This window comes from Cryptomeria japonica, chromosome 1, assembly GCF_030272615.1.
Source record: "Cryptomeria japonica chromosome 1, Sugi_1.0, whole genome shotgun sequence".
Classification (NCBI taxonomy): domain Eukaryota; kingdom Viridiplantae; phylum Streptophyta; class Pinopsida; order Cupressales; family Cupressaceae; genus Cryptomeria; species Cryptomeria japonica.
The window spans coordinates 413499287-413519968 of NC_081405.1; positions in this window are offsets into that span (position 1 = coordinate 413499287).

Genomic DNA, 20682 nt, shown 5'->3' on the forward strand with positions numbered 1-20682 from the left:
TGCAAGGAAACTTGTAAGGATGGCAATTCTACCTCAATAGACAAGATAGCCTCTATTCCATATACAAGTGAATATGGGGTTGCTCCTGTAGGGGTTTGAATGCTTTTTCAATATGCCCATACTGTTGGATTCAAACAAATGTGCCAATAATGACCGACATCATTGATTGTCTTCTTGAGGATCCTCAATATGTTCTTGTTCGAGGATTTTGCTTGACCATTTCCTTGTGGGTAATATGGGGTGGATAAACGGTGTTGGATATGAAACTTCTCACAGAGCTCACAAACATCATAATTTTTGAAGGGAAGATCATTTTCTATGATGATGGACATGGGTACACCATACCGGTAGATGATGTAATTGAGGATGAATGAGGCAATTTTCTTTTCGGTTACTTGGGTGAGTGGAACAACTTCGATCCACTTGGTGAAGTATTCTATGGTAGTAATGATGAAGTTATGTCCATTGGATGAAGATGGATGGATTTTAACCACAAGGTCTAGTCCCCATTGGAAAAAGGGCCATGGTGTTGTGATGGGTTGTAATTCTTGCACTGGTGCATGTATTAGATCTTCATGAACTTGGCACTTCTTTCACTTTCTAAGAAAGTAGTAGGAGTCTTTTTCCATAAAGGGCCAATAGTATCTTGCCCGCATGATATTTTTAGCCAATGAAGGGCCACTTGAATGAGCCCCACAAATACCTTCATGGACTTCTTCTAAAGCTGTGGTCACCTCACCTTGCGCTAAACATTGGAGGAGAGTACCATCAAGACCTTGTCAGTATAGGGTTTCAACAATGATGGTGTATCGAGCGGATTGGCGTATGAAGGTTTTTCATGGGTTGTTTGATTGGTCAGGTGGAAGGATTTGATCACGTAGGTAAGCATAAAAATCTCCATACCATGGGGAATCAGGACCAATGAGTTGACATACCATCTTGGATTCTAGGATATCATAAGCGGGGATCCAAAGCTATTCAACTAAGAACTTGTAGCGTGTTGAATTATATGGAAGATAGAGGAGAGAGGCTATTGTAGCCATTGCATCTGCAAATCTATTATGATCTCGAGGAATCTTCTCAAAAGTGATAAATGTGAATAATTATTTGAAGCTATCAACCATTTTCTTATAAGGCATGAGTTTATCATCCTTAGTTTGGTATTCATCATTGACCTGTCAGATAACTAGTTGTGAATCGCCGTAGACCTATAGCTCCTTTAAGTTACACTGCATGAGCATGCATACTCTTGTGATCAAGGCTTCATATTTTGTTATGTTGTTTATGCATGGGAATGTGAACCAATATGATTTTGGAATGCTCTCACCTTGAGGTGTGATGAAGAGAATGCTGACTCCTAAACCATGTCTAGTGTGTGAGCTATCAAAATATAACTTCCATTGCCGTGCTGGCAGGACTGTGAAGATTTCCTCATATGAAAAATTTGAGATGAGAAGATGGTCTCCTATGAGTGGTTCTTCAGCCAAATGATTTGCAATGACTTTACCTTTGATTGCTTTTTGGTCCACATACTCTTTGTCAAATTCACAGAGGAGCATAACCCATTTTGCTAAGCGACTTGTTAGTGCTGCTTTATTGAGTAAATACTTGAGTTGATCTATCTTGGAAATGACTTGTATCTTGTGTGTCAACATGTAGTGCCTCAATTTGGTGGCTGCCAAAATTACTGCTAGGCAAGCTCGTTCATATAGGGGTATAATTGAGTTCATACCCTACCAATATTTTGGAAATGTAGTATACTACACATTCTTTGCCTTCTGCATTATTTTTTGTGGGTAAGATGCTTAAGGTCATAGCTATAGCTAATATGTATAATAATAAGGGGTTGTCTGGAGATGGTGGTGTCAGTAATGGTGGCATCATTAGGTAGTCCTTTAACAACTGGAATGTATGCTAGCAATTCTCTTCCCATTTGAAACAAATATTCTTATGAAGCAGATGTGTGAAGGGATGACATTTATCCGCCAATTATGTGATGAAGTGACAGATTGACTGTAGCCTCCCTTGTAATGTTCTCAACTGAATGATGTTCCTAAGAGGTGGCATTTCCATGATTGCTTTGACTTTTGTATGATCAACTTCAATGCCTTTATTTGAGACAATGTATCCTAGGATCTTCCCAGAGGTTACTCCAAAAACACACTTCTTTGGATTTAGGCGTACATTATATTGTTCTAGTCTATTGAAGATTTTGTCTAGCACAACTAGATGACCCTCTCTTGTTAGTGATTTAGCTAGTAAATCATCCACATAATCTTCCATCAGTGTATGCATCATGCCATGGAAGATGGTCATCATTGCCCTTTGATATGTGGCTCTTGCATTCTTGAGACTGAATGCCATCACACTCCAATAGTATATACCCCATGGGCATGTAAAAGCTATTTTGTGTTGATCCTCTGGAGCAATCTTTATCAGGTTGTATCCTAAAAAGCCATCCATGAGTGATAGCATTGCATGTCATGCTGTGAAGTCTATGGACATATCAATGTTTGGAAGAGGGAAGTCATCCTTAGGACATGCCTTGTTTAGATCTCTAAAATCTGTACAGATACGGATGCCCCCAGTGGGTTTTGCCACTAGTACAATGTTGGAGATCCATTTGGTATAGTCAATGGATCGTATGAAACCCACATCTAATAGCTTCTTAAGTTTGAATCTTACTAAGAGTACAATATGAGGATGCATCTTTCTAAGCTTTTGTTTTACTGGTTTGGCTCCTTCTTCTATTGTCAAGTATGCATTACTAGTTCTGCATCAAGGCCTAGCATGTCTGCATAAGACTATGCAAAATTGATTTGTTGCTTTTGAAAGAACTCCATAAAATCAGGATCTTTTGCTGGAGTCAATGATTCTGTTAGATGTAGTATGTATGGATGTTTTGGTGCCCCAGATTGACTTCCTTTGTCTCTTCTATGAGAATAGATGATCTCCCCTGATTAATGCTGAAAGGGAGAATGCTAAACCTTCCATCCTCAGGCACCTCAGAGAGGTTTTCACCATTGGATACATCCTTTATTTTTACTCTTTTTGTTTCAACAAGTGCCACAGTGTGGTTTTCGCTTGAGGATCATATTTTGATTGTAATGTTTTGTGACTGAAGGGTTTGGCATTCTTTCCAAAGTAAGTTGTGTTGTTAAGTTCAAGAGCATACCCAACTTTGTGATCCCCACTTGGTATGTCATCCCATAATTGAAGAAATTTTATGATTGTGTCATATTTTTGGAAGGTGTCAAGGTGTGGGGGATCTTTCTAGTCCCAATAAATGAGTTCGAGGTGAATAATTGGCATTGGTTCATCGATCAAGTTAAGTTCATAAGATGCGTTTATTAGGGTAAGTATGGAGGAATCAAAGCCATTGTCAGTACTATCCTCTTTGGTAATCGGTCTTGGGAGGGGACCTATCTATTCGTGAAGTATCTTTAGGATCAAAATCCCAAAAGTGTTTAATCCATCCTTCTCCTTCAATGCTTTTGTCTACAAGAGGACCAAGGGAATCTTCTTCAGATTCCTGTGAAGCTAGGGAACCCCATTCATACTCATGTGAATCCATCTCAGAATCACTTGGTAGAACTCTATTGCTGTATGTTATAGGGATGTCGACTGATGTGAAAGGTTTGTTGACAATTTCTGCAGGGGTTTTATCTAACGGGGTTGTTGATGTTGCTTGGGCATTTGAAGTAGACAAGAGTTTTATCCTAGGAGTGATAGTGTGGTGGGAAACATAACTCCTTTTCTCACTTGCTGTATATAGAGATGGTAATTGAGAAGTATTTTCGTAACTTGAATTTTTGGACCTTGTAGGTTGATTTGCAATAGACATTGTCCTGCTTCTGGAAGGGGTGATATTAGAATTTGTCCTCTTTTGTTTTCTTGGAATCCGAGCTCAGGAGAGCATCCTGAACCAAGGTTGAACCCAAGTCCAATTGTATCTTGTGGTTGTAACAATGGTTAAAATGGCTCTTGTACACCTTGTTTGTGGGATCCCAATGCACGATGGCCATAATAGCCCATCTTTTTCATTAGGGTAAAGCCTTTACCATACCTCTCTATTGGGATCCTGACCTTGTGTCTAGCTAAGTTAAGAGGGTCTTTGTAGGTCCATCCTACCAAATCTTCATCAATATTTTCCTGTTCATGTGATCTGCTTGGGATGAATCCATCAAGTGTAGTGGTGTTGGCTGCAATAAGTGGCTTGAGTGACTGTTGTGGTTTGCCATGAGTCCTAGGTGAGAGGGGTAGTTGGCCAACATAGAAAAGATGACTAATATTATACTCTTCTGGGCCTTCATCTTGTACTTTCATTTTTTAGATTTTCTTGTTTGGGTGTAGGGATCGGTGGACTGATGAGATTTGCAGGGTGAATGTAAGATGATGAGGTGGTGGCTTCTCTGTTGCTAGGGATTATGATATCAAGTTGATGTCTTATATTATTGAAAAAGAGAATGGGTTAGCATCACTGAGGATAGTAATCTTTACTCTGTTATGTGAAAACTTGGTACATTGATGGTAAGTGGATGGTATTGCTTGCATGACATGAATCCATGGTCTACCTAATAGGAGATTGTATGGAAGAGGGAGGTCTAGGACTTGGAAAACCACATTCTTCACCACAGGTCCTCCCTTGATGGGTAGAGTAACACACCCTTTAGAGGAGTGTTCTGCATCATCATAGGCCTTGATTGTGATATGCTTTATGGCGTCTCCTGCATCTTCTAAATATCCCAATGATGTGATTAACTGTAATGTGCAATTGCTAAGGCTAGCTCCATCGTCAATCGAGACTTTCTTGATTTTGTGTTTATGTATGAATCCCTCAATATGGAGAGGGACATTATGTGGTTGTTGAAAGGATGTGTCGTTGTGTTCTGCAAAAGTGAGACATGGTGATGATTTGAGACTATTGGCCATGGCTTGAAATTGATCTATATTGAGGCCGGGTGGAATTGACGGTTCTTGGAGAGCTTGATCTAAGATGGTTTTATATGAGGGTGATATGCACAAAAGCTCTAGTATGGAGATAAGTGTTGGTGTCTTATCTAATTGGTCCACAAAGTTATAATGTTTGGACACTATGCCGCTCTTGATGGTGCACTTGGTAATACATGCTTGCCACAATGGCTGACAACATTGCATGTGGGATCTTTGCCTTTGATGGTAATGGTAGCAACTTGTTCATTGGAATCATAACTATTATTAATAGTATAGGTATATGTTGCGCGTGTATAATTTGTCATGTTATCTTGATTCTTACCTTGATGGGAGGGACCTCCTTTCTCATATGATGGGAGTGGATTTTTGAACATGGCATGATCAATATTGGAAGTTTTTGCATTGTGACCATCCATTTCTATATCACCTTGATCAACGAGGTCTTGAATGATATCCTTTAATCGATGGCAGTTATTTGTTTTGTGCCCTCTTCCTTTATGAAATTTATAATACCCATTCTCTCTCCACCATGAAGGTTTGACCTATGATTCATAGTTTGATGTTTTAAGTAATGTGATAAGATTAGAAGAGATGAGCTCGCATAAAATCTTTTCAAGAGATTCTCCCAAGGGTGTGTAGGTGCGATTGGGTTTGTAGGCCAGGTACCTATTTTTAGGTTCCTCTTACTGTGTATTTGAAGGTTGAGTTCCTAGATTGTTTTGAGGATTACCTTGATTGGTATTGGGGTTGTTGAAATTATCTCCATCCCCTACAATTTTGATTGTGGGTTGGGCTATTTTGATAGTTTGTGCATCCACAACACCATTGTTAACAATGTTTTTATTCTTGGCCCAAAACTTTGGTTTGTTGCTATTGTAGGCCGGTCTTGGACCCTCCTTGTTGTTGTTATATATTTTGACAAGTACCTTTTTGATAAGGGCTTTCTCGATTTTAAGTCCTTGAGCTATTACATCTTTGAAATTGTCTGAACATTTTATGTCTAAGTAGAATTACATTTCCTCATTTAAGTTAAAAATGAAAATTTCAACTAATTGTTCTTTGAGAATGGGAAAGGAACATCTACTAGACATATGTCTCCATCTTTGTAATAATGTTGAGAATAACTCACCATTCTTTTTTTTTTTAATTTCCTAGATTAGCCATGGAGACATCCGTTCTATGTTATGCGCATGATGAGAGATAGTTTTGTACCAGTTCCTGATCTCATTGAGTAGGCGTGAGAACCATTGCATGGCTAAGCCTCCCAAAATTTGGGGAAAAAGGTGCATTAAATATGTGTCCTCATATGAGACCTCTAAGCAAGCGGAGAAAAATTCTCGCACATGATCTCTAGGCATGTACATGTTTCTATCAAATAGGTATGGATAGATATCTTCAAGAGCATATTGATTTTGTGACCTTCTTGAGTGCACTTTTTGGGCAAGGTCTTGTATCTATTGTCTCAACATATACATTTCTGTAAGATGAGGGGGTATGTTTCCTTGTTGATAGTTATCGTCATAGTTATGTGTATTCCTTGCCCCCCTGTCACCTTGATTTTGTTCTTGCCGATGGATATGCTGGGATTGTTCTGGTATATCCTTGAGTTGTGATACATCAAAGTTAGAGGGAATTTTGGCTCTTTCTTGAGAAATTTTTAGAAAATGGGCATCAACACTTCCCTTGAGAACTTCTTCAAAAAGTCTGTTAAATTTGGGGTTGCTAAGTGCGTCTTCTATTTGTGCTTGTGTGGGGGTATCTAGGTCTCCTCTTCTTGAAAAGGGGTTAACGTTCTCTTCTTCTTCTTCTCATATTTCATTTTGAGTTTGTTTATGACTTTGAGACCTAGTCCTAGCCATGTTTGAAGCACACATTTTGTGGGTGAAAAAGTGTATGTTTGGTCTCCTTTGATAGGTCCAAGCTTTGTTTGAGTAAGATGAGTTGAAATGCGTATGGATGAATGATCTCTTTTTACAAAAGGTTGGATATCAACAAAGTTTTTAATAAGATTTCTTTCTTGGTTTAAAATAATTGTGAGATGAGGGGTAGCGAGGTTTTGTGTTTTACAAAGAATAAGCTACCTAGCTATGAGAGGATGCACACAAAAGCTAATTTTAACCTATCTTGATGTTTAGAAATGCCTCTTTAGGATGATTGATCCTAGATGTAGAGACACACTAGAAAGTATGTTTTGTTGTGTTTTAGAAGTTTCCCAAAATAATTAAGGATAAAACCTTGGTGTGTTGAGAGTGGAATGGATTTGTGATGTGTTGGGAATGAGTGTGTGAAACCTTGGAATTTCTATGAGGTGACTATGAATTTTGATGATGGATGTTGGAATGATAAAGATGAATTGTGGAAGGTGTCTGAGTTTGGAAATGAATTTGATGAGATATGGAAGATGTGAAAATGAATATGAAAAATGTGTGAAAAATGGGGGAATATGACTTTATGAATTTGATGAAGTATGGAAGATGTGGGAATTTGAAGGGTTTTGAATGTTTATGAGATATGGAAGATGTTTGGAAATGATTTGAACTTATGAAAGATGGAAAATGTTTGAATTTGAAAATGATTGTAAAATTATTTGAAATGGAAGATTAGAAAATGATTTTGAAAATGATTTATGAAGGATGGATAATTTTTGAAGTGTGATTTGGAAAATGACTTATGAAAAATGTGTGAATTTGAAGTTAAAATATGGGAATATGTTATCTTGGAATCTCTGATAGGTGATTGTAGGCTATAGAATTTATGATGGAGGAATGTGTTGACCGTGATTGTGATGGTATGATAAAGCCCTTCTTTGAAAGAAAGCTTGTGATGTGAGGGGTTCTAGTTCAAAATCATCGGTGAAACCGTAACTAAAATCGTGATAGCAATGGATGAAGGTGTGATGTTTCAACAAAAGCTTGTGGTTCTTGTACAAGAAGATTTTTTTCTTTTCACTTTGATTCTTTTTGGTTTTTCCATAAATTGAAATCTTGGCATATTTGACAGATTTCCAAACACGAAGCATTGATGACTTTTTCAAGAATGTTGTTTTGTTTGTTGAGATCGTTGTTGGGGTGTAACGTGTTTCAAATGTTTGATTTCTTTGAAAAGAAAACACGTCAAGTACACAAGCACATATTCTTGCCTTTTTCAAAAATGGCACAAAAGGTGTGGGCCTAAATCAACACAATCATGAACTTTTTTGTCCCTGATATTCTGTGTATGTTCATAGGCCTAAACTTGACCCAAATTTTCACTAGTATGAAACAAGACAAAGACAACTCAAACACTTTTTATCCCTAAGGTAATGGATAGTTGCAATATTTTCAGCCCACAACTTGATATTTCTTCAACTTTGGTATTACATACCGTGGTAGGTAAGGATGTGATATACTAAGTCTTGCATGAGCATAACAGATAGGTGGTTCCTATGATGGGGGAGTCACCACTTTCATCAAGCTACAATTAGCTTTTCAAAAATCCGTATTTCTACTCAAGGAAATATGTATGGTGAGTGTCATGGGAGAAAAACCTTCTATGCTCTTGCACTGAACTTTTCACAAATATCCTTAATCAATAGAATGGGTGGGCTTCTAAAATAAGAGGTGTCTAGTAATGTTCGATGTCTTTAGATGTAAGTTCATTTTGCAATGACTCACTTAAGAGCCTAGTAACTCACGGTGGGGGCCAAATGTCCTTTCGACAAGTTAGACTATAGGATCAGATACACCTAAGGCTACAACTTTCGCTCTCACCTGATTTCTATAGTGGCTCGAAGGATTTACCGCTCAAGGTCGTCCCAAGGATGATGTGTCCTGTTGGGTCTCAAATCAACAGATTGGATAGGTTCTAAGGAAATGCCAACTCCAATGATCAAACCCTCCAATTGACCTGGCCAACATATAGAGTGAACCTGTTTGGTTGTTAACTCTCTCACTTTAGGCTCTACAGGACCTAGGCGGGTATACCTATTCACCAGTTGTTTTTAATGACCAGTGCCTTTTATAGCAGATTAAGTGTCCTGATCTGGTTTCCTCCTATCTCAGAATGGCATAAGTTCCTAGGATGGAGATATAGCAGATGAGTTCAAGATTTTTGTTGTAGAAGCTATTCGATCTATGTTTCCTACTTAGTTACTCTTATTGCTTTAAAATAACATATGATGAATATGGTGATAAGTGTAATTTGTAAATAGCCAGTGCCTTCTTCGCTGTTTGGGCTGCAGAGTCATTATATTTTCTTTAGGACTTACTGTGCGAACTTGTGAGATAGTTTTTACCCACCCCTTTATGGATATGTCGGTTATTATTTCTTATGAGATCAATTGAATGCTTATATCATAAGTTGCTTGAATGAATTTAACCCTACCTTTAAGGGACCATTCAAGTAAGCACTGCGAAGAACAATTATAATTCGCAAGCATAACTTTTATTTCAACCTTATAACATACAACATAAATTTCATTCAAAGGATATGAATAACCTTATCTCCTTTAGATAATATCACAAGCGACTGCCAAAAACAAAATGAAATAATCCACAACACATACGCAAAGAAAAACGACTGATCATAGCATGTATTCCATCAAAATTTGTATAACAGAAAACTTACAGGCTGTCATACATCGCTGTCTTGTCCCTATAATATCTCTTATAACCAAATAGGAACAACTCATGTCCTCTGATTTCAGTCCATATGTCTCCTAGATGTTCAAATCTATCTTCCAATCCTTCTTCTTCACTCTTGATCTTTTTAGACCTCACACTGGATGTCGGGCACTGGTCTAGCAAATCCTGAGTCAAAGCTCTACCCTCCTTTTTTTTTCATTTGGGCTTCTCTTCAGGGTTTAATTCTTTCCCTTTTCTACTCTTTTTAGAAGAAGAAGAAGGTTCCATAATTTCAGTTAATACGAGAAATCACACTTACTTGGAGAATTGTCGAACTCCTTTGATTTTTGCTCACAAACTTCAGCAAATCCCTTGCAATTTTCTGTCTTTTGGCATCAATCTGGTTCTTATGAAAATTCAATCAATTCAGCTGTAATTGCATGGGCAACTTGTGCACAGTTAATGTCTCTGCGTCTATAACGGCTATTCAAATGTTTAAACTTAATTGCAGATGTGACATCCTCCACTTGGGCTTTTAACTCTTTCGCGGGAAGTACTGTTCAACTGATATGATCGTAAATCGAGTTTTCGATGAAACCCTTGTCTTCGGCCGAATACTTTGATCTTTCACCGAAAGCTCACTTTCCTCGATATCACTTTATTGGTGAATAGCCCATGTCGAAAAACCATTTTCTAGTCTCCTCGAAATCATCTTTTCCTCGATGAACTTTCTTTCGATGAGTCATTCATGAGTTTCATCGAAATCATATTTCGATGGACACTGTTCTTCGGTGAAAGTCCATGCAAGCCCTTCGAAAGCCCTTTTTTCTTCGATGTCCCCTTTATCGATGAAACCCCTTTATTTTTATTCGATATAATGTTATCGATGAGATCTGCTTTTCGATGAATATTTTTTAAGTCTCTTCGGCAGTTGGATTTCCTCGACTTCACCTTTTGCTTTTTGCTTTTCACTTTTCGATGAAACTGGAGTATCGATGAGCGGCTTCCTTCATTTATCGAAAGTGATATTCCGCCGAAGACATCTTTACTTTAGTGTTTTACACGTCATGTTCTATTTTGATGAAAGAATTCTTTCAGTGAAACTCCTTTTGAGATGCTCGATATGATATTTTGGCCGATAATCTTTTAGTTTTCACGCCTATGGGAAGATTTTTTTTTATTTTAAATATAGTGTTCAACATGTCCCTTGGTAGGCCTGTCTTAAAAATAGAAAATTTAGAGTGTTACTAACACTTTTCTCTTGCACCTAAGACCACGAGAGCCAAGGGAGAGGATAGTGTGTGTTAGAATTTGGACCACTCTACAAATTTACAAAAGCGCGCTAGTCACAAAAGACACTTGTTCTTTTTAGTCTTTCATAACAAAATGTGAATTTGTAGTTTGTCAAGCACGCATGAAGATTATTTTTAAGCCAATATCACAAAATGAGTTATTCTTTTTTACCATTTGTAAGAAAGCATAAAATTGATAATGTCATTTATTTGAAATGAAGAACGAAAAGCATCATGTTCTTTTTACCACTTGCAAGATAAAAGTGTGAGCTCAATCTCAAAATGATAAGTTGATTGTTCATTTTAAACCAAATTGTTTCACCAAATAAGGCAATGTGAATGCTCATTTTGGACGAATATCGCAAAATGTATGTTCGTCTTTAGGCCAAGATTGTAGCAAAGTGACAATGTGGTTGTTCATTTTAACCAAGATAGCAAAGTGTGATTGTTCGTTTTAGACCATGTGCTCGCGGAAAGCAAAAATTTCCTATCCTAGGGTTGATCAATTTGTCTCATTAGAGATTTTACACAAAAAATATTCCAAATTAAAAGTCTTCAAACCTTGGGAGAAAATTTGTTAGAAAGATGCTCCTTGACGTCCTGCACAAGACGTAAGCCCAAAATTAGTTTCCAAAATCAACAATTTATTCACATAACAAAATAACCAAAAAAACACTAATTGAATCATACTAACAAAAAACACACTTAAACTAACAAATTAAACCTAATTTTAAACTAAATTAACAAGACTAAAATTAAATCAAAACTACTTTAAAATCTAAATTAAAACTAAAATAAAAAATATCCAAATGTAAAAACTAGTTTGTTTAAAAGAAATCTAATCTAAAAACTACTTTAAGAAACTAAAAAAATCTATTTTAAAATATTAAAAAAAAAACTACTTTTAAAAAATAAATCTAAAAACAAAGTTAATAAATTAAGAAAAGGTTGTTCTAAAAACAAACTAATTAAAAAAATAATTTCTAAAAACTAATTTTAAAAAGTTATTCTTTAAAAACTAATTTAAAAAGCTTAAAAAAAAAAACTAATATAAAAGAAAGCCTTTACTCTCCTAGCCCCCCACATGGGCTTTGAAAGATCTCTTTTAAGAGTCTTTACTCTCGTTCAAGTGGATGGAATGCATGAATTGTAGGATATTGCCTAGAATGAATTTGGTCAAAAAGGCTTTAAATACGTTTAAGCAAAGATGCACAATATTGAACGATTCATGGCATGGAGTGAGTAAACGATAATCATGAAATGAATTTGTGAAAAGCTTCAAAAGCTTTCAATTTCAAGTATTCTCCTCGTCAGTGTTAGTGTTGGAGTGATAGCGTAGAAGTATTGATATGTAAATAAGATTGTGTAAAAAAAAGATTTAGAAGATGTAAAGTCGTATTTAACAATCCTTGACAATGTCCTCTCTTTTGTCAATAAATAAGTAAATAAAAACTGTAAACTAGCTTTAAAAAATGCAAAAACTGTAAATAAGCTTTAAAATTTTGTAAGTAAAAGCAATTTGCAGTAGTTGATGATGTAATACCCTAAAAATGGTCACCTAAATCATGGGCCCCTAATCTCGACAACATCACCAAGGTCCTAACCAAAAGACAATTAAATCAACTTTGAGTACCTAATTAATTAATTCTTCAATCATTAATGTTACATAGCAAATTAATCACTCTATAAATAAATTTGCCATTTAAATTACAAAAGAGGAATTAATGTACAAAAAGAGATTAATCACTAAAAGAGGAATTAATTTGCAAAAGAAAAAGTTAAATTGAAAACAAAAGAAAATAAGTAAATTGAGAGAATAAATCAAACTTAAGATATTTCTTTTTCTAAAATTGAGATAACTTGAGGAATTTCAGAAAAAAACAATTGTTTATGATAAAAATGAAAACAACAACATTGAAAGACTAAATGAATTCAACCACAAAACCCTAGCCTCACAACAACAAAGATCCACCATAACATATGAAGATTACCTAAGACAATGCAAATAGAACAAAATGACAAAGATTATACCATCACATGTCCAATAGGGTTTTAATGTCCATTCTTCCTATCTCCATTGATCTTGCTTGATATATTTGCTCTCATATTTTATGTGTGCACAAGAGCTCAATAAAGAACGGAAATGTGGTTGCAAGTAAGCTTGATCGCATATGAAAATTCGAAAGCATAGTTGGTTACAAAGATTGATTAGATTTCTTAGGGTTGATAATGAAGGAATTATCTCTTTATATAGAAGACACTATAAGAAATGGAGGGATAAGATTGAGAGGTGTAAAAGATAAATGGTCGGCTATGATTAGAGGGTAGGTAGAGAAAATAAGAAAATATTAATAGGGTAGGTAGTGTAGGAATTAAGAGATGAATGACATGTTGTGTGTGTGAAAAAATGAAATAAGAATCTGTATTTGTAAGACATAACACTTCAATTAAGTCATTACATGTATGGTTAGACATATATAAGCATGAATAATAAAACCATAGCAAATCGACCAATTGCCTTCTAAAAGATGCGAGTATAAGATTGCTCTCAGATTTGTATAAGCAATACCAGTGACTAGACTACACCAAGACGAAGGATTTAATCTATATGATAATGATATTTAAGCTAAATGGATGCAAGATGGATGAAAGATTTAAGCAATAACGAATTCAAGCAATATGGATTCAAGCAATAATGATAAACTAAACTAAGATGCAAATAATAAAAAAAACACAATATATTCAATGACTCCAGAGTAAAATTAGCATAATAATAATCTCCAAGCATATTCTCAAAAATTTCTGAGGTGTTTTGGATGAGAGATGAAGGATGAATTTATAGAGAATTACAAGAGAGATGAAAAAAAGTCCAATTTAAGATTAATTCAAAATAATTGAGAAATCAGGCTCAGTTAACCTTGAGATAGATTCCAATTATAGTTTAATTGAAATGCATTCAAATAAGAAGTTCAAGTTGCATTGGAAATAAGATTTAATTAATTCCATGCATTTGAGATAAAAATAGACAATTCTTTGATTTATTCAAGAAAAGAGTCTTTTCAATGCAACTAAACTTCTTTTTTTCTGAAAAGCTTTGAGTTCTATTTTTAGAGAATGATCAATAATTCAATTAATTGCTTTTCTGATTTGAAGTTCTAAATTTAGAAGAAGAAATAATATCTCAAGCTTAATTTCTCTCTCAATTCAATTCTTTTATTTTATTTTCAATTTAACTCTTGCTTTGTGATTAATTCCTCTTTTGTAATAAATTATTTCCTTTTTTGCATGATTAAATGACAAATTTATTAATTAATTAAATATGTTAGGATATTTAATAGATTAAAATAGGATAATTGATCAAAATGATATTCTTGGAATGATTTAATTAATTAAATAAATATTTAATTAATATTGAGTAATTGATTTGCCATGTGACATTTGATAATTGGAGAATTAATTATGTGCTCAAGATTGATTTAATTGTTTTTGGTTAGGACCTTGGTGATGTTGTCGAGATTAGGGGTCAATGGTTTAGATGACCATTTTTAGGGTATTACATTTGCCCCTCTTTGAATTAATGTGCGAGCAACGCGTTGGTTCAAAGAATATGTGATGTCTAGGAGATACTAGTTCTGAACTTGATTGATCACGAACCAGATAAAAAACAAGGTATTTAGCTTGATTTGAAGCGATGAAGCTGAACAAAGTCTGATTAAAGCGATACCAATCCCGAACTTGATTGAACTAGGAATGATATAGAGCAAATATACTGAACTTGAACTTGATTGATTAAGAAGCGGATCTTACTGATCTAGAACTTGATTGAACTAGACACAGTGAGCGAAGATAAAATCGATCTTGAACTTGATGGATCAAGACACGATGAGTGAAGATAAACTGTCTAGCTTGATTCGATATAATGAAATTGAACACCTTCTTAGATTGAGCGTGTGATCAAAGATACTCTTTAAACTTTTGATTGAGTTTAAACAAATAATCAACTTGATGAAAAGCGATGAAACTGATTAACGTTAAAAGATTGATTCAGATGAAGACAAATATCAGCTTGATATGAAGCGATGAAACTGATATGCCCCTAGCGATTGATTTGATTCAGATGATCGAGAGATCTCAACTTGATATGAAGCGATAAAGCTGTGATGCCCCTTAGCAATAAGAATTTGCTTGATTTTTTATGAGGATTTAAAAATTTTCTCGACTGTGAAGATGTGATGTCATAAGGTCACGAGTATGCCCCCTCGGGAGTGAAATCGAAAGATAGCGAGGGTACATGATGATTATAGAAATTTTTTGGTGATGATAATTTATTTGAGCACAAATGATTCAGAGGAATTTTTAAAGAGTTGGCGTTGATGTTGAAGTTGAGCGCAAAGTTGATTTGTAGAATTAATTTGAGATTCAACATTGATTATTGAGAAATTGAGCGCAATTTAAAGAAAGAATTAAATTAAGATTCAACGTTGATTGATGAGAAATTGAGCTCAATTTGAAGAAAGAATGAGATTTTGATAAAAGCGCTAAGTGGTTCAAATTGTGTGAAATTGACTAGCAAAATGATCTCGAATTTCGATTTCAATCCTAAAAATGGAATCAGAATGAGCAAATTAGATAAAGGTACAATTTTCATGTCCATCGAAGCAAGTTCAAAAATTAGGGTTTTGGCTATATAAGGGTTAAAAGTGTCATTTTCAATTCATTTTAACCCTCCAAGTTTGAAAATTCAAAAAACCTTCTGCGAAGAAAATGGTGGTTCCTACTCGTGAGCATCGATTCGAGTGACATAGATGACATAATCGACCTCGAGACTATGAGCCAGTGGTAAGTAATCGATCTTAAGCTTGTTATTCATTTCAATTTTGAATTTTTTTGTTGATTTTTCAAGTTTTTGGCACGTTAAAAGTCGACCATTTCTCGTTTTGTCATGCAAGATAGGATCCTATCTCATATGACAAACTGTTAAAGTTTGTTTTGTCATTTAAACCCATAAGTTTTGTCATTCTAAACCCACCATTGTATCATACGACAAAATTCATAAGGGGCCATTTTGTCATCCAAAGTCTATTCCTATGTCATATGAGAGTCTTTTGTCATACAAAGCCTATTCCTGACTTGTACGAATTTCTGCATTTTTGTGTTCTATCGTTTGAAAAACAGTGAGCATTTTTTAAGGTGGAAACTTGAAATTTTGATTTTGCAATTGACGTAGTTGAATTTGCTTGATATTTTACTTCTCTTCTAGGCTTATTTGGAATGTTTTTTGATGCTCCATTGTTTGATTTTTGTAGGTTCAATTGCCTCATGTTCTTTTTAGATGCGTCTATCCACCCACTATGACATTAGTTCAACAGTTATCAGATGTTGAGAAGGCACATATTGATTTGTGTGGTTTCACCCACCTTCTTGGTTTATCCGATATCCGTGTGAATCACGGTATGCTCACAGCGTTGGTTGAGAGATTTCATTATGAGCATAACACCTTTCATTTGCCAGTTAGGGAGATGACTATCACTCCCAAGGATATTTATAGGATTCTCCGTATTCCTTTTGCTAGGGGTAAGGTAGATTATGATGCAATCCAATTTCCTCGATTACAGGCTGTTAGACATGTGTTCAGGGATCCAGATATCTTGACGCATTATATCAGTTGGGATGTGATGATGAGCAGGTACAGTGAGGATTTTCCACTGGCTTGTGTATTAGCAGGGTTTATCGGTTGTTTTCTTATTTCGAATAGAGGACAACATGGATTTCTTTATGGATGGGGCAGGATGCTGGAGAGGCTTGTGGAGACCCCTCAGAGGTTAGGCCGGGGTTCATGTATATTGGCCCACATGTATCACGAGATGCATGAGATTGTTTATAGGGAGGGTAAGAGCATGGCTGCAGGTTTTTTGATCTTACAGGTATAGGCTTGGGAGCACCTCCCAGTATGTAGGCCAATTGTAGATGACGACAAAGATCTTGGTCAGCCTATTGTGTATAGATATTTTGGTTATGTTACTCAGCCCCATCTGGGCAAGACCAATTTTTGGAGATGATAGCTAGATGACTTGATAGCTATGATATGGAGACCGTAGAAGGGCCTAGAGCCATGGGATGACTGGAGGATCATACACATAGATCTATTTGTTACGTGCCCACTCATTGGCAGATCGCAGAATGTTGTAGAGTGATTCATGGTTTCGTGAGTGATGAGGTAGTATGACAGACCTCAGGGGATCTCGTAGGAGTTCACTGCATACACGAGATATACGGATGAGGAGAGGTGGGGATGGGCATCGAGGTTATCTTATGCCTTGGGTATTTAGGAGTTGACTAGATTACAATGACTCTGGTGGGACTACATGGATGATATTGTAGATGTGGGGGTATTTCCCCAGTACAGGGATTGGTTCTAGCAGCATCCATTCCCTAGATTTACCGATCTGGTAGATCGGGCACCTTGTATCGAGGAGATTGAGGATGATGCCCCCACATAGGGACAGGGATAGGGTCAGGGACAAAGAGCCAAGGCTCCGAGGTGGGTAGGTGGTGATCTTGGTGCTAGTAGCAGTAGGGTTCTAGCTGGGGTTAGACAATAGAGTGGTGAGGGTGGATCCCTAGGGAGTGTTGGTGTGAGGTTAGGTGGAGCTGAGGAGGAGAGAGTAGCTCTGAGATAGGTCCGACAGAGGCGGGAGGAGAAGGGTGGAGCTAGAGGTGGAGATGGGGGTGGAGAGCCTGTGAGGAAGAAGGGGGCTAACACAACATGGTCAATGAGAGCATGTCTAATGGATCTGCAGTCATAGTTGACAGTGGCTCAGACTCAGCTGGCGGAGCAAGACCGACAACTAGTGGAGATAAGAGTAGAGTGAGACTCTTTGTGGCAGGAGGTACTCCATCATACGAGTAGGGTATCCTATTATGTTGCAACTTACAACATAGCAGTTCCAGTTGTGTAGCAGGTTGTCCCATACTCACAGTACATGGCATGATCAGAGGGAGCTCAAGCACCTAGGCAGGATCTCGGTCAGCAGACTCCTCCTCCTCCACCACCTAGCAATGAGGGAGATACCAAGAGATAGATATTCTTTTTGTAGCTCTAAGATTTTTTGTAGACACACCCATTTTTTGTAGCCTATATGACTCTTGCTCCGATGGGAGTTTGTATATATTAGTTGACATCATTTTGTACTCAGAGACTTTATACGATATATATATATATATATATATATATATTAAATGAATGTTAATGAGTAATGAGTAATGCAATTTTTTATTTTTTCCAAGCAATAAGGTGAATGCGAATGAGTAATAATGAAATTTATGAATCTATATAAGATGTTTATGTATGCAGCTAACATCTCAAAACACAAGTACTCGATCGGAGAAATGATGAAAAAGAGACCACTTAGCTAAGAAATGATGATGCTTCCATCTCTCATTCAGAAGATAAAGAGATCATTATTATCATACTGAAATCACTCTAAATTCACAAAATACAGAATGGAATGCAAAATGAGATGCAACCTAAACCTAGACACTGGATTTAAAATGCTTAAGTTTCATCATCGAGCATAATGAACACAGCAGATAGATTAGAGTTCTTTTCTTTTCATGTACAATATTTATTATCTTGTCCGCAATGACCCTTTTTTTGTTCATATCCTTGGATAGATTTCACAGGGACTCCAATTGCATCATAAAGAAATTCCCTCAAAACAGTCAAAGAAATGATGTGGAACCTCCCTGTAGCATTCAAATAAGTGGAGTCAAGGTATGTGTGGCGATTTAACCTTGATGTGAAGGCTCTTATCACAAACACCCATTTGATTAGATATTTCCAGATCATTGGGATCACTCCTAAAAGTAGAAAACAAAGAAAATATTATGCCCCCAATCCTTGCTCCTCTTAGTCAAGATAGACTGCCTCGAGTTACTCAGAGGGATAATAATCGAAAACCAATATATAAGACAACACACAAAGAAAATATTCATGCATAGCTCAAACTGTTTAGTGATTATTTTCAATTATGTTGTTTTGCTTGTTTACTCAGTGATAAAACTCTTCAATAGTCAGGAGATAGGTGATTGACTCAGAGTGGACGACCAGGTTTCACTGACAAAAAGATGACTTGGTTGATACTGCTTAGGGTATGTAATGTGCTCTATTGATTAACTTAAGACTAGGACATTGATCAGTTTCAAGCCATGAGGGTTCCAACGAACTAGGATGTCACAAAAGTGACTAAAAAAAATATGTACAAGCGAAAGTAAAGATGCAGGAAAGCAGGAATGCCAATGTTGCGTTGATAGATGGAGCGCTTGAGCACAAGAGGTGCCTGTTTACCAGGTTTTCACCTGCTTGACATAGATTCTTTTTTTTTGCCAAGGTGCTTGTTTACCAGGTTTTCACCCGAGCATTTTCTCTTTTTATATATTTTTTTTTTGGATTTTTTCTGATTTTTCTGATTTTTAATTTTTTTTTTTTCAGGACTTTTTCAATTGCACAGGTTGTTAGATCAGAGAATGCTAAGTTGGTGCAGGAGCACCCTTCCAAGCTCTTCCTCCTTCTTTGTTTTGTTGGTGTTATGCTTCTTTTGAAGCCATTGTATATAAAATAAAGGGCCATGTGCTCATTGGTCATATTTAAGGTCCTAGTTGAGGTCTTAGGGTCATGAGTCAAAATTGAGGATTTCTTGGAAATAGGGGGTATGTGTGCATTTGAGGTGTTTAGGGGTCCCTCATAGCATGGTGGTGTCCTTAGGTTGGCCCAATGTGGGTCTGGGAGTCAAGAAAAGAAACATTGGGAAAGTTGCTCAAACGTTGCAATAGTTGCATTTTGTGCCCATATTAGGTTTGTCCATACTACATTAAGGATTTTGACCTCATGGTGCAAAAGTTGCATGACAACTTTTAAAAGTTGTCAAGCAACTTTTCCACCATGAGGTCAAAATCCTTAATGTAGTGCAGACAAACCTAATATGGGCACACAGATTGAGGCAAAGATAGTATAAGTAATTGCAAACCCTAAGTTAATGGGTTGGATGTCAGACATTGTACGACCCAAGCAAACTGACTTGACTGTGACTGCAATTTTGTTGCCAGTCAACACAAATGGAGTAAAGAAAGATCATTAATGGATTGATTTGCATGCAAAACTATGTGGAGTGTCTTGTATGGTGTACTTACTCTCATTTTGAGCATTTAGATTAGGTTTTGATTTGTAAGGGAGGTGTGTTTGTAATTATTTTGTGAATTTGCTCCTTACTATCCAGTTTTGGACTGGTTTGTGTAAATGGCTGCATAACTCCATTCCCCATTTTGTAACCACCATGAAACCATGGGGAATGAGAGTGAAGACCTTATACTATACTGCAAAGCAAGCAGGGCCATTGAAAATGCAGGGAGGCCATCAAAAGACCCTATCCTAGGTGAGACTGAACAGTGCCCGACTAGGAAGGGTTAAGTTGCAGAGGTCTTGGAGAGCAAGGTTGGTCAGTGGAGAGTGTACCCTTTGGAGGAGGTGCAGAGGAGTGTGTGAAGCACCACTGGTGTGAAGGAGGAGCCTCCACCAATCCAGACAAGGTGGCTAGAACACAAGACATACATTGTGACCCAGGCAGACCATAAAAACCCTCACAAAACCCTTAAAAACCCCAAAATTTGCCCAAGGCACTGTACGGCCACTTGGAGGCCCCAAAACAAAGAAATCCTTGAGCCCTTGCCAATTGAATGGTAGTCCATTTTAGAAGTTTGGGTTGTTTGTGCATCATTTGTGAGAGGGAGCCCTAAAGGATTGGGTAGGAGGCCTAATTGGTCATAATCCTTGTAGCCCT